Source organism: Canis lupus, chromosome 18 (genome assembly GCF_048164855.1).
Source record: "Canis lupus baileyi chromosome 18, mCanLup2.hap1, whole genome shotgun sequence".
In the NCBI taxonomy this organism is placed as follows: Eukaryota; Metazoa; Chordata; class Mammalia; order Carnivora; family Canidae; genus Canis; species Canis lupus.
The window spans coordinates 2049320-2060457 of record NC_132855.1 but is presented as its reverse complement, the minus strand read 5'-3'; the positions used below and the strand labels follow the sequence as shown (position 1 = coordinate 2060457).

The window sequence follows — 11138 nt, the reverse complement described above, 5'->3', positions numbered from 1 at the left end:
CGGATCCAGAGCCACAGCTTCCTTACAGCATCTCTGCTCTGCAGGCGCCTCTTTGGCCCCTGGCACCGCGCTTCTGCCAATCTGCCTAGGAAACCGGGGGCTCAGCCTTCCCGCCCTGTGCACGCGCCTGAGCTGCCCCTGCCTCCCGGGTGCCCCTCACCCACGTGCTGCCCCACAGCGCCTGCTGCTGTCGCCGGGCCTGCCCTCGCCACCTTCCTCCCCTGTGCCTCAAGCCCTTCTCCACCTGGTGCCAATGTAGACTTCAGGAGTAGGGCCCTACTGCTGCTGCAGACCCCATGGGGGCAGGGGGCAGGGCCCTGCTGGTGCAGACTCACGGGGTGGGGCCAGGGCACTACTGGTGCAGACCCCATGGGGAGGGGGGACTAGGGCTCTGCTGGTGCAGACCCACAGGGTGTGGGGGTTTAGGGCCCTGCTGCTGCAGACCCCGTGGGGGTGGCAGGGCCCTGCTACTGCAGACTCAAGGGGTGGGGGTGGAGGGCCTAGGGCCCTGCTGGTGCAGACTCAAGGGGTGGGGGCCAGGGCCCTGCTGGTGCAGACCCACGGTGGGGGGCAAGGCCCTGCTGGTGCAGACCCACGGAGGGGGGGTGCTAGGGCCCTGCTGGTACAGATCCACGGTGGGGTGGTGCAGGGCCTGCTGGTGCAGACCCATGGTGTGGGGGGGGCCAGGACCCTGCTGGTGCAGACCCACAGGGGGCTCTCATGGCCTCCGCATCAGGTCCCAGATTCCTGCGAGGCCCTCCCCTACCTGCCCCCACCCTGCTTCTGCAGGCCCAGGGGCTCCTTCCTGCGGTGGGCGCACCCCGCCAAGGCCCATCCCTTCACCTTCTTTACAAGGACCCTCACCGGAAATATGCTTCGTGTTTTTTTCTCATTAAAAATCTGCCCCACAGTGTTCCCAGGATGGGCCAAACCCTCAGCCTGCTTTGACATCTTGCTTCTCTGAGATCCTCAGCCTGCGCCAGGCACTTGTGAGGACCAGAGTGTCAGTGTCGAGGCACTTGCCACCCCGATGAGTACCTGTGGCTGGCAGAGGTTGCACCAGGCGCTGGCTAAGTGCTCCCCGTCCGTTTGTCTCATCTCTCCAATTACATTGTGAGTTTCCTGAAGTAGGGATTCTAGTTGGGATTTTTGTGGGTTTTTTGTTTTTTTTTTCTGATTTTCCTGGTGTCCAGCCCAACCTATTCCACAGTAGATGTTCAGTGAATCTTACTAAATTGAATTGAATTGGTCTCAAACTTGGCAAGACAAAACAAGATGAATTCCAAGGAAAACTCAGAAAAATAGGAGGGAATTAGAAAGCTGAGTGTCAGACTGATTCATATGGAAACTTAAGCACCGTGATCGCACGTCAGACCTTCATCACAGCAAATTTCTTCTCCCATTTTGCTGCAGCACAGCTTTCCAGAGGGAAATAGATTTTTAAGCTATGCATGTGTGAAGAACTTAGCAACACAAGGGCAGTTAAAATCCCACACGCTTGGTCCATAATATATAAAAGGTAATCGTCCAAAGCTTAGTTTTTAATTCTGGAAAATACAACTCTTTTTCCCCTCCTCCTTCACTGGTCGAGCTTCAGGATCCTGCCCTTTTGACAAGCATTTGAGCAATGAATTATAAAACAAAGAGGACTTTCTCCTGCTCCGGTAGGAACAGACGCCTGCCATCTTTCTTACTAGATCAATCAAAGGTCATTATTTCTAGGCCTATTTTGTTAAAATCTTCTTTTAGGAAGAAGAGAAAAAAAAAAAAAAAGTCCCAGAAGCACAGTGGAGATGCCGTGGGCTGGAGTAATGAAGTGAAAGAGGTGTTGCGTCCGGTTGCCCAGCTCGTGGGGTCCTTGCAAGGCTCTAACAGGTCAGTTTTTGTTGTTTTGTTTTGTTTTGTTTTGTTTTGTTTTGTTTTGTTTTGTTTTGTTTTAACAGGTCAGTTGTAAGAGCAGGCTCAGCGTTCTATGCGCTCGGCTCTGTTGGGGTGAGATTTCCTTACACCAAACAGAAGAACTTTAGTCAAGTCCTAATGAACAAAGTATTAACCACTAGACCGTGAGGTTAGGAAATTGCTCAAATGGTTAATGAAGAACCGAGATCAGCAGAGCTCGAGCCAGGGCTGAGAACACCCAGGTTGAGTAGAAGCAAGGCAAGACGTGACCATGGTCCAAACAGGCAAGGAGGGACCTACCCGAGCGGCGCCGGGGTCAGAGTTCGAGACAGACCTTCAATTACCTGTCATCCCCACGATCGTTTTCACGTTTCCTGCCCCCCTTTCCTTCTTGACGCAACCACTGATCTGCTTTCGTCACTATTGATTCATTTGAATCTTCTAGAGTTTTACATAAATGGAATCACGCAATATGCATTATTTATTGTTTGGCTTTTCTCGCTCGACATAACTACTTTGCTTTCCACCCATGTTGCTGTACGTATCAGTAGGTCATTCCTTTTGTTGATAAGCTGCTTTCTCTAGGCATGATTATTTTGAGACTTACCCATGTTGTTGCAGGCATCAATAAGCCATTCTTTTTTTTTCCTTGTTGAGTAATATTCCACGATATGGGTATAATGCAATTTGCCTGTTCACTTGTTCGTGGACGTTTGCCGTGTTGCCAGCTTGGGGCTATTGCTAACGAAGCTGCCATAAACATTGGTGCATAAGACTCGGTACAGAAATATGTACAAAGAGCTTTGCTCTATCCTTAGTAAATAAAATACCTAGGAGAGGAACAGGGAATCAGAGGTTAGGTGTACGTTTAGGAATTTAAGGAACTGTCGAACTGATTTCTGAAGTGATTGAGCCATTTGACGTTTGCACCTGCAGCGTATGCGAGTTCCAGTTCCTCCACGTCCCCATCAACACCTAGTATTGTCAGACTTTTCAACTTTAGCCTTTATAGTAAATGACACATTGTGGTCTTATCTAACACTTTTCTGATGAATGTTGGGATTTAACATTTCTTTCATGTGCTTATTCTTCATCTGCACGTCTTCTTTGTGAGTCAGTTGTCCATATATGTAAGGTTTTTTTTTTTCCTGGACTCTCTCGTGTTTTGTTCCTTATTTGTCTATCTTGACATCAGTAACACACGATCTTGAAATCCAGTAGTATTAGCGCTCCAACTTTGTGCTTACTTTTCAACTTCTTAAATATACTTTCGGTCTTTGACATTTTCATATGAATTTTGGAATTAGCCTGCCATTTTCTAAAAAAACACCTGCTGGGATTTTGATTGGAATTGGAACCCAAAGACCGATTTGGGGTAAATCATCATCTTCATATTAAGCATTTTGATCCATGAACATGCTATAATCTTCATTTCTTAGTAAGTATTCTTTAATTTCTCTCAGTCATATTTCATGATTTTCAATGTACACGTCTTACATATCTTTTTTTTCCAAGATACATTCCTAGGTATTTAGTATTTTTTTTTAAGATTTTATTTTTTTATTTGACAGAGAGCGAGAACACAAGTAGGCAGAGTGGCAGGTGGAGGAAAAGGGAGAAGCAGGACCCTGCTGAGCAGGGAGTCCAATGTGGGGCTCGATCCCAGGACCCCAAGATCATGACCTAAGCTGAAGGCAGATGCTCAACTGACTGAGCCACCCAGAAAGCCCAGGTATTTAGTATTTTTAACGTAGCTGTAAATTGTGCTGTTTAATTTCAATTTCTGATTGTCAGTTGCTAGTGTATAGAAAACAATTTATCTTTTGCTTTTGACTTTGTATTTTTCATTTTTACTAAAAATCACTAGTCCTAGTAGTGCTTTTGTAAATTCTATTGCATTTTCTGCATAGACAATAATATGGTCTACAAATAAAGACAGACTGGGTGTTTTTTATTTCATTCTCTTACTTTGTATAATGAGGAAAAAAGTAGTATATATTTACCCAAGTGGTAGGCCCTCCATTATCCTTTAACATTTCTTGTCATATAATCTGCTGGTGATGAATGCTTTTCAGCTTTTGTGTGTTTGAACAATCTTTGTATTACCTTCATTGGAAGATATTTTCACTGGATAGAAAATTCAAATTTGACACTTTTTTTCCCTTTCTGTGCAGGTAGTACATGCATCGCTTTTTCCAGGACATTGGTTGTTATCTTGATGCTTGTTCCTCTGTACAATATGACTTTTCTCCTCTGACTGCTTTATTTATTTATTTATTTATTTATTTATTTATTTATTTATTCCTCTGACTGCTTTAAAGATTTCCTACATATCACTGGTTTTGAGCAAAGTGATTATACTGTGCCATGGTGTAGTTTTCTTCATGTGTTTGTGGTTGAGGCCCTATTATATTCCTGGACCTTTTACATTCAAGGTTGGAAAATTTTCTAATGTGATTTCTTCAAATCTTTCTTTTGCTCCTATCGCTTGAGAACCCTAATTACCTGTGTATTAGTCCACTTGATTTGTCACAGCTCAGTGATGCTTTCTCCACTGGTTCTAATTTATTTTTCTGTCTCAGGTTTCTTTTGTAGAATTCATGTTGCTGTGTCTCGAGACTCATTAATCTTTTCTTCCTCAATGGCTTATTTGCTGTTTATTCCATGCAGCGTATTTTTCATGTCATGCTTCGTAGTTTTTATCCCTAAAAGTTTGATTTCATTGTTTTAAAAATATCTTTCCTGTCCCCACTTAATTTTTTTAAATGTGGAATACCACTATAATTACAAAGATAATCTTTGCTAATGTATCTGTGCCAGTTCTGGATCTATTCCAAGCGATGTATTTTTTCACTCTGAAAAATTTTCACATTTTCTTGCTTTTCAGCATGACTGGTAATCTTTGATTGGATGTTAGACACTGCAAATTTTCCCTTGTTGAGGGCTGGTTACTTTGTCTTGCATTAAATATTCTTGAGCTTTGTTCTGGATGCATTTATATTACATAGAAAGAGTAGGATAATCTAGGGTCTTGCTTTAATGATTTGCTTGGATGCCTGTAGAGCCATATTTATTCTATGGCTAATTATCTCTCACTACTGAGATGGGACTTTCTGTACTCCACCCACTGCCCTATAAATTATGGGGTTTCTAGTCTGGCTGGTGAGAACAGCACTATTTCCAGCCTGTTGTGGGTACTAGATATCGTTTGCTCTAATTCTTTTGAGTGGGTTACTCAGAACTTTTCTGAACACTCAAAGAGGATATCTTATATATCTGTTGAGCTCTTTATGCATTTCTCTTCTCCATTTCATACTCAACACTCCGTTTTCTGAGCTTCATCTCTTCTAAATATGGAATCCAGGCTCTACTTAGATTGTGTCCGTTCACCACATTCTGGTAGCTCTCTCAAGGAAATAAGCTGGGGAACCCACAGGGCTCACTTCATTTGTTATCAGCCTCTTGAAGACCACTGTCTTTATTGCCTAATATTCGGTGTCTTAAAAAAAAAATCATTGTTTCAAACACTTTGCTGTTATTGCATATTTCAAGCAGAAGGATACATTCCAACTCCATTATTTCAACTTGGCTGGAAGTAGAAACCCTATTTTGCATTTTTACTGTTGATAATAAACACATAGATTGACAATTTTTTTCTCATGGAATTAAAGACAAGACCTTCTAAGTTCTTAGACTAAAATGAAATTGAAAATAAATATATTTGTAAGACTCTAGCCTGTCCTCAATACAATATCTATCAAAGATAAATGAGTTCACACACAAAATAAATTAATATAACTTTTGAATATATACCAAAAAGATTACTAAAGAAATAACTGATTAGAGAAATTCAGCAATATATTAAAATAACATGTCATGACAAAGAAATTAAGAATAGTTTAGGAAATCTGTTAATATAGCAGCTTTCTTATAAAGTAGTTAAGAGCATGGACTTTGAATTTAGACAAACCTTGTTAAAATCACACTTACTTGCTGTGTAATTTGGGGTATGTTTCTTAAGATCTCTGATGCATAGGTACCTTTTCTTTTTGATGAAACTTCCCTCATTGGTACTATGAGAAGAGCAAAGGAAATATTGTATTTGATACACTCAGCAAAGAAGTTTTGGGTGCCACAGATTCTCTTTTTTTAGTTACTTTCTAGAATTGCATGAGAATTGCAAAATTAGTGATCAGCTACCATCCTTAACTCTCCACGGAGATTTTTTTCGGTGATGTGAACTCAGCTTTGACTCTGTACACTTCCAGTTTAACAAATGTGGATTCAAAGTTAAAAGGTTAAGGGTCAGGCATAAAAGCATTTTATAAATCTAACACACTATTATATTATTAGACCACAAGTACAATTTGATAGTTCACTCAGACATTTATAAGACCTGAGCTCTAACTGCAATCTGCAGATTCAATCTATATCCACTTAGAGCTAAATGAGTACTTAGCCCATGATAATCCAGTGTCCTCCATCCCAGTCAAGAACAGATGGCCTCCTTTAGAGTAGTTTCTCCTTATTGGAATCATTTCGGACAATAGTTTTTGACTCATTTAACTAACTCATAATCCATGCATGTGTTAACTCACACATAGAGTGAATAGATACGCACTGACACCTAAGGAAACACTACCCAGCTGTATGCAAAGTGTTGAGTGGGATACAAAATAGCATATTTGTTCTCAAGAAAAAATGGACGTACAAAGAGAAAAAAAAAACAATAAAATAAATGAAAAATAGTGTTATAAAATAGAAAACACAAGAATCAAAGTAGGTATCATGACAAATAAATGCTGGGCTCAGACGAGGGAGGTCTGCCGTGGGCCGGTGTGGTCAGGGGAAGCTGCACAGGGGAGGTGATTGCTGAGCTGGGGTTTCCAGACTGAGTGTAGGACCACCTGGATGGCTCCACTGGGTTAGGCGTCCAACTCTTGATTTTGGCTCAGGTCATGATCTCAGGGTCCAGGGATGGAGCCTTGTCTTGGGCTCCTCACTGAGCAGGGAGTCTGCTTAAGGATTCTCTCTCCCTCTCCCTCTGCACCTCCCCTCATTTGTTCTCTCTCTCTCTCTCTCTCTCTCTCTCTCTCTCTCTCTCTCTTTCTCTCTGAAAAAAATAAATAAATCTTTTAAAAAATAAAACAAAAAAGGCCGAGTGCAAGGTGAGCCTATGGGACATGAAGATATGTCAGAGGAGCACTATGATGTGAGCAAAATCAAGGATGCCTGAGATTCATGCCACTACATTAGCGGCAATGAGTGGATGGTGGTCGGCCCACATGGCTAGTATAGATTAACCTGTGGGAGAGTAAATGGGGATAGGTCTGGAAAAATAAGTTCAAATTCAGTATTTTATTCTGCAAGCACTGAGGAATGTGGCCAAGATTGCTAGCTGACACCTCTCTTGATTTCCCCTTCTCCTATGGTCATAGAATCTCCTGCTTTAACTAGATACTTGGGTTTCTGGAACAAGAACTCTCTCCCCTCCCTCTCATAGCTGTGAGACGTGAGCGGCAGTGACGTGTGTTTCTGGGTAAGCCCTTAAAGGGGAGAAGTGTGCCCGCCCCCCTTCTACTTCCCCCTTTCTTCAGCCCATATGAGGAATAGAGTGAGCCATTTGGGACCACATGAGCGAGGGACATGCCGTAGCACAGCAGTCGCAGGAGACAAGGGCTTGACTCCTTGGGCTACTCACACAGATATGTTTTATGAAACACAAACTCGCTTCTATTTTGCTTAAACCCTGTATTGCAGCCACACCTGGGCGCTGAGCTGTTGCTTCCCCACAGTCCACACTTAGACAAGGTCTGGGATGGCTACTCACTTCCGACCTTCATTTAGCCCAACGTGCCACATCCATGACAATACACGTGTGAGCTGGAAAGCTCTGCCTTAAGAGAGCTGCTGCAGGGTTTGGATAAGGAAGTGGCATGATAGGAATTGTGTTTTATAGGACGTGAGTGATGCAGAGCGAGTCAGTGCTGCCCGGGGCTGGAGTGGGGATTTAGGGATCTACAGTAAAGGCACACGTTGAAACTTTTAGAAATGATGAAATGCTCTGTATCTCAGCTGTGGTTGTAGTTATAGGTGTATATATATTTGTCAAAACTAGTACTTAAAATACGTGAGATACATGTGTCGATGAAAGAGACTGGGCAGCTCAGTTGGCTACGTACCTGACTCTTGGTTTTGGCTCAGGTCATGGTCTCGGGCTCAGGAGACGGAGCCCTGTGTTGGGCTCCCCACGGAGCCCAGAGTCTGCTTGAGATTCGCTCTCTCCTTCTCCTTCTGCCCCTCCCTCTGCTCTCTCCCACTCCAAAACAAATAAATAGATAAATAAATAATAAAATCTTTTAAAAAAATGAATTTGGCTGTGTGTGTGCAAGATAGGCCAATGAGAGGGAACAAGAGGTGGGAAAAGACAGAAATGTATGACTTCAATCAAAGTTTCTGATTATTTGGACTTGTTCTGGGAAATAGTAGGAAGAACAAAATTAGATAGAAAAAATACTCATTTTGAAGGGAAAAAATAACAGGATTTGGAGGCAGATTGGGCCTGGAGCTACTGAGTGATGGAGGAGGATTTGGGTTTTCCCTGTAAGGTCGCAGCTGAGGTGCCCTGTCCCCGGGGTTGGAGGGGTTAGAGCCCCGCCACCTGCTGGTTCGATGCATCTCCTACACTTCTCTGAATTACTCTTCTGTCGTGAGATGGGGTCACGACGCACACAGGGTGCAAAGAAGTTGCAAAGAGCCGAGGAAATCGCCGTAGGACCCCATGGACCCCGTGGCCCGGCGCCCAGCGGGCGCCCGTGAATGCACGAGATGGAGAAGGATGCGGTAACGTGCCCTAAGAGAAAGTAAGTGAGTTTTCAAGACGGGCCGACAGCCTCTGCCAGACGTGTTCCTGGGAGGCGCGTGGAGGCAGCAAATGGGAGCTCAGTAGCTCACGGGTCCGGTCGGAGGAGCCTGCTTGGAAGTGACAGGCGGAGGACGGGCAGGAGGCTGGGTCGACTCACTGGCGGAGGGGGGGGTTCAGACAAAGGGGAGCTCTGCGTGCGCTTCTCCTCCTCCTGGCTTCGGCCTCAGCCCGATCCCGTGAGGCTCCCTGGGCCGCAGGCCATGCTGCGGAATCTGGGGCCTGTGGGCCCGCGAGCCCCTTGGGATCCCCGCCGCCCCAATGCCTTGGTGTGCACGGCCGGCCCGGCCTGGGCTGCCCCAGCCGCTGCCCTGCAGCAGGTCTCCAGGTAGGGCCCCCCCACCTGCCCCAGCCGCTGCCCTGTGGCAGGTCTCCAGGTAGGGCCCCCCCACCTGCCCCAGCCGCTGCCCTGTGGCAGGTCTCCAGGTAGGGCCCCCCCACCTGCCCCAGCCACTGCCCTGCAGCCGCTCTCCAGGGAGGGCCCCCCACCTGCTGCCCCACCCGCTGCCCTGCAGCAGGTCTCCAGGTATGGCTCCCCCACCTGCCCCAGCCGCTCCCCTGCGGCCGCTCTCTGGGGAGGGCCCCCCACTTGCCCCAGCCAGCCTTCACCTCTGCTGCCTCTCGCTCCCCCATCTGCTGCCAGTTCTTGTGGATTCGCCCTGTTGTCATCGGGCACATGCATCCCCCTTTTCTCACTTCTCTCTTCCTGGTGAGGATCCTCTCTCCGGGCCCAGCCACAGCAGCCCAGCCGCCCTGCCACAGCCTGGAGGGTTCTAGAACTGCGCGGTGCCCGGTACCTACCCAAGGTAAGGAGTGGCCGCCCGTGGAGGTGGCGTCGTCGCCGCGCCCCCCTCACCGGCACCGCCTCATCACTGGTTCATCCGGTTAGATTTCTGAGATGCGCATCACTCCACCTTCTGAAGCTGCCTGCATGACTCCCCAGTTGCCTTACGAAATGAAGTCGGAAAACCTGAAGTTCCATTTCTGTTGCCCTGGTTCCTCCCCAGCACCCCGTGCCGTCCCACCACATCAGGGGCCCAGCTCCGCCCCGGGTGACACCCAGTTTGAACTGCAGAGTCACGGAGGGCTCTCCAGGCCACGTCTTCGGTGCAGTGGCCCTAAGCCCCCACCCCTTCTTGTCTCCTGCCCGCACCGTGACCATGACCCCGCTCACTGCATCTTCTCTTCCTCGTTCTACGTGTGGCTAGCTCAGTGTCCCTCAAGCAGGGCTTGAAAACAGACACCATCTCCTAGCGTCATTTCTTTTCCTTTTTTTTTTCCCCCCCCCTTTTTTTTTTTTAAGATTTTATTCATGAGAGAGAGAGAGAGAGAGAGAGAGAGGCAGAGGGAGAAGCAGGCTCCATGCAGGGAGCCTGACGTGGGACTCGATCCCAGGTCTCCAGGATCATACCCCAGGCTGAAGGCAGGTGCTAAACCACTGAGCCACCCAGGTGTCCCCACCTAGTGCCATTTCTGAACCTTCCAGGCATTCTGAATGGGCTGTTAACTAGACTGAAAATCATCTTCAATGTTGACTTCCAAAAGTGGGGACTTCTAGAAAAGAAAGCTTTTGAAAACTCCCAAATACTTAGCAATTTTGTTTGCAGCTCACCCGAACAGTGAGCCCCCTCAGCCCTCCCAGCTTAAAGACACGCTTTCAGGTCTCTTGCAGTCTTACTATTCCAAGTGCACTGCACCACAAGAGGCGTGTGTAGACCTCGCTGTAAATGTCATTTGTTCCCATTAGCCAGTGTAGTGTAGAGAAGATGACGGCCTCTGTTTATGTTGGCTATTTTAGGGTACTAAATCAGGTCATATATCAAAGCAGCCAAGTCTAAAAATGTAGAAATTGACTTTTATTTATAATTTGAGGATTTCTTTTAACTGAGGTCAACACAATATATGCTTGTTCTTTCTGTGACTGAGACACATTAACGAAAAAGCAGGCATTGGGATAATTTGATCATTATCCAAATAACTCAAATAACACTCATAGCTGTCTCAAATTTAGGTGAAATTACAGGGAGGTGGGTGTTGAGATTATAAAAAGGGATGCTTCTGGTTTCGATTGAGCAAAGGATTTACTCAGTTTTCCATCGACTCGATGGAAGAGATAAAATTGGGCAGTTGTTCAAACATTGCATTTCTTAGATTCATTTTCTCCTAAAAAATTACGTTAAGAAATGGGGACGTGAAAGCGCACTGAAAAGACAAAGTAGCACGAATGTACATATTTTATATTATAACGAACAACCATGTTATTTCTCATTTAGCTGAGAAACAAACCTGAAAGGTCCACGGGCATCTTTTTGTCTTT

General features: G+C 45.7%; 1 protein-coding gene across 2 annotated transcripts in view; it reads right to left on the bottom strand.

Annotated features, from left to right (window-relative positions):
• The window catches only part of TSPAN12 (tetraspanin 12), an 86581-nt gene that overhangs the window by 9919 nt on the left and 65524 nt on the right, over window positions 1-11138 (bottom strand). The window lies entirely within an intron of this gene.